The 4,567-nt window shown below is 33.4% G+C and overlaps 1 protein-coding gene across 1 annotated transcript in view; it reads right to left on the reverse strand.

Annotated features, from left to right (window-relative positions):
- Vcpip1 (valosin containing protein (p97)/p47 complex interacting protein 1) overlaps positions 1 to 4,567 on the reverse strand; it is a 29,761-nt gene that overhangs the window by 22,261 nt on the left and 2,933 nt on the right. The window lies entirely within an intron of this gene.

Below are 4,567 nucleotides of genomic sequence, written 5' to 3' on the forward strand. Positions count from 1 at the left end.
GACGCCCTCTTCTGGAGTGTCTGAAGACAGCTACAGTGTACTTACATATAATAAATAAATAAATCTTTAAAAAAAAAAAAGAGGAATATTATGGTGAAGCCTCCATTATATCAACACAGTATTCTGTGATAGTCCCCCAACTAGTTTTACTTGATAGTCAGCTGTTTTTCATAGTACAACAGTAAACATTTCTAGTTGATGTACTATGTGTGAAGATAGAAAATAAACCACCATAAATAATCTCTTTTCACTGTCTTCTTCTGGAATCCTTCCTAGAGCCTTCAGTTCTCCTCTCTAAACAGAGATATACATAGCAGGAGTACTACAAGATGATTTTCTTCTACTTTATCTACTGTTTCTTTTCTATTTCAGAAGCGATTTTTAGGGCTGGAGAGATAGCTCAGCGGTTAAAAGCACTAACTGCTCTTCCAGAGGTACTGAGTTCAATTCCCAGCAATCACATGGTGACTCACAACCATCTTTAACCGGATTCGATGACCTCTTCTGGTGTGTCTGAAGACAGCTGCTACAGTGTACATATCTCATATATATATATATTAGAATCTTAAATATATACATGTATATATATTAGAATCTTTAAAAAAAAAAACAGAAGCTAGTTTCAATTTTTAAAATTTACATTAAAAACCTTGTTTCAAGGTGGAGTGTGGTGGTGTGCACTTTTAAGTCCAGGCAAAGGCAGGTAGCTCTCTTGTGAGTTTGAAGCCAGGTGGTCTACAAAGTGAGTACCAGGACACCCAGAGCTACCAAGAGAAACCCTGTCTCGAACTAAAACTAAAACCAAAACAAAAAAACTACCACATGTTACTTTATATATATTGCAATTCTTTGGAAGAAAATAAAAGCAAGTAAAATATATCAAATGGCTAAATCATAGAAGTGATTAACTTAATCTTCAAAGTATAATTATATAAATTACCTATAATGTATACAATCAACATCATATTCAACTTTATGACTATTCTCACTACAGATAAATATAAATAAGTGAAACCATTCACTGGCACATAAGGAATACCACCATAAATAAATGTATAAGCATAATCTAGATTTCAAACTTTCACCTAGCATTTGAAGAAAAACATAAAGAGAGAATAATAATATAGAGATCCAACATCACCTAAAAAATAAACATCTGAATTCCAAATGTGATCTTGGAAAATCCTGGGGTATTATGATGGGCTTAGTAAGTAGAAACACGTTTGCTAAGCATGCATGAGATCTTGGATTCAACTACCAGTACCACCTTCACCAATAAGAAAAAAAGAAATTACAAGTGTTATGAGAATTTTGGATGCTGGGGATTGACGCAAATAGGTCCTATGTTTTAAAAATATAGTAAAAAGCCACAGTCCTTTCAGGAAGAAAAACAGTGTAATAAAATCCAATAAGCTTCTCCATTTTTCAAAAGTTGGTAGCAAACTGAGATAACTAAACTACAGTCAATTTTTGTTTTCACTAAACCTATCTTTACCTCCTGATAATGCTATGATAATCAGAAAATAGTAAGAAAAAAGAAATGAGCCAAATTCTTATGGTAGATCATATCTACCATAGTTATCATATAATAAAATACAAACAAGTGATCTACAAGGAATTGTACTAATATATTTTGCAAAGTCATAGTTAGGGGTTGATTTAGACACTATACAAGTAATGAAGATGGCAGTCTGCAAAAACTAAATTAAATAAACTCCAATGGTCTGAATAAAATGTACTGAAAGTATATGTGAAATATACTACCATTAAATGTTTCAAAGCAACTGTGACTGTTTCCATGAATGCCCCATACCAAGATGACTGAAATATTATTTTGTTGATCTAATACAAAATCTATTTAATGAATATTGTACTTTAAAACATAAGAAGGTAAGGTCCTAAGTACAATCTTAGCACCACAAAAACAAATAAAAGCTCAAAACAGCCCTTTTCTCTACCCCATGACCTCCATGATATAAACTGTGTTCTATCACACCCTCCCCAGCATGATAAATTGAACCATCTGAAGCCATTAGCTAAAAGAACCAGCCCAAAAAAAGGGAAAACACATCCCTGGCTACTTCAAGTACACACACACACACACACACACACACACCCCTCTCTCTCCCCCAACCCTGTGTGTGTGTGTGTGTGTGTGTGTGTGTGTAATCAAATAAGACATTTTTCTAAAATGCTATGACTGATATATTTGAGGTTTATCATTTTTTATGTCTACAGAAAAGAAGGTTGGTTGTGTTTTGATAAAAGCTATAAAATCAGAAGACTTCCTCAGCAAAGGATCAGAATAGAAGCATCTTGGGGAACTCATTATAGTCTAAACTCGTTCCTAGAAAATTAGATGCAGGAAGCTTAAATCAATACTTTTTGAAAAGTAATTATAAGCTAGTATTTTTACTAACTTTCAATACAGAATATATTACCATACTAAGCAAATACTTAAGACTACTGATTCATAATCTCACCCATGCCAATGTATTAATCTACAATGGAGTAAACGGAATCCTTACCTATACTCTCCCCTGTTATCAAATGAAGCTAAATGAATGGTAAAAGTAAATGCTCTTATAAAATCATGGAATCAGGTAAAGAGGGTGTTCTGGCAGAGGCGCAAAAAACCAGGACTCAAAAAATATTCCTATCCTTCAGCAAAGATTACCTTTCTAGTTACCAGAATTATCATGAACCCCAGGTGATAAATTTCTTATGTACAACAGTGTATAAGCACTGCCAAATTCTGCTTTTCAGACTCTTTTTCAATGTTGAATGCTGACTATCCATTCCATTTCTGCAGATACAGTCTCTTTTCTTTTCTTTTCTTTTCTTTTCTTTCTTCCTTTCTTTTTCTTTCTTTCTTTCTTTTGTTTTTCAAGACAGGGTTTCTCTGTACAGCTCTGGCTATCCTGGAACTCAGAAATCCGCCTGCCTCTGCCTCCAAAGTGCTGGGATCAGAGGCGTGCGCCACCACGCCGGCTACAGTCTTTCTTTAAACATGTTAAATTCAATTAAAAACAAAACAAAACCCTTCAAATTGCTTACTATACGTTGGGCACTAGCTATGGGATATACAAAGTCAACAGCAGATATTCACCACATAAATGTTCAAATTTACCCTCTCTTAAGACAGACATTATCACGCTGTTTTAGCTTAGGAAACTGCCAGTCTTAAAATATTTTCTGGCCAGGCAGTCAGAAAAAAAAATTCTGTATATACCTAATTTTGCCCATTTTGTGAGGATGTTATTTTCAGAGTTCTGGGAATACTTTACCCATGTTCATATCAACTACAAGTGATCTTTTGTACAGAAGCAATTGAAATATTGGGGAGTTAATAGTTTTCCTGAAATCACTAAGTAATTTGAGCCAAGAATCAAATTGTGTCTTCTGATTCCCAACATCATACAGCCATTCTTCTATTCCACAAAATCTCTAAGAAACCACAATGTCTCAGAAATATAGAAAATACCTCGGATGATTTCCCCAATTCAGTTTTTTTTCTTTTTTAATATTTTTTATTAGGTATTTTCCTCATTTACCCAATTCAGTTTTTATGCCTACCAAACCAAAATGGACAATATCAAGTTGAAAGTTTGTACAGCTTTTATATCTCCCATGAGTAGGCTCCCAACTTAAAGCCAGTAATAACAAATCATTATAGTAGACCAAGGCCCAATTCACTACTATTTAGTAGTCTGAGAAAACAGAATTAAAAGCCAGCCCTTTTCTAGCAAAAAGGTCTAATCTCAACAAAATTAAGTCTCTTGTAACAACTAACCTTTAAATTTTCTTCATACTTGAAAACTGTGTAAAGCATGTTAACACACCAACTTAAAGACAAAGATTAAGCAAATAATGTAAATAGCGTACCACTAGGCAGGATCCCAAATTATCTAAAGGCTGAAATTACAGTATTTAGCTGATAGTATATTTTCCTTCAATTTATACTAAATTATCAAAAAGAAATTCCTAACCCCATTGCCATCTTTCTTGTTTGTTTCTTATGAGCTATTCACTGCAATTATGCCAGAGTCACTGAACCATAAAATTAAACACAAAACCTATCATACACATAAGAAAAACATAATGAAGGAAGAACCGGAAATGGAAGAGATAGGCTAGTAGGTGGGAGCTCAGTGAGACTATAAACACCAGAAACTGCAATTCATCAAACAGGAAGTCCTGAAATCACATGACAGACAGGAAAATGAAATTAAAAATAAATGAAAAATGATCAAGATGGAGCTCAGAAAGGGAGAAAAAGAAAGGGCTTTAACTATAAATACATTTTTTAAAAATAAATTTTGAAATAAATTTAATTAATCTCATTTACAGTTGAGTAACTACTTTCATTCTGTAGTTTCAAGCTGTTCTAATTCACTCAATAATCATATTAGTATCTACTACCAAACAGGAAAATAATTTTCTCCTATGTATAGAATCAAATATTTATGGTAACAACAGGTTTTTCTTTTCCCTCTCCACAACAACAAAATCCTCAGTATTTCATACTCACAATAAAAATACACCATCAGAGTTTAATTGCTCTTAC

Source organism: Mus musculus, chromosome 1 (genome assembly GCF_000001635.26).
Source record: "Mus musculus strain C57BL/6J chromosome 1, GRCm38.p6 C57BL/6J".
Lineage (NCBI taxonomy): Eukaryota > Metazoa > Chordata > Mammalia > Rodentia > Muridae > Mus > Mus musculus.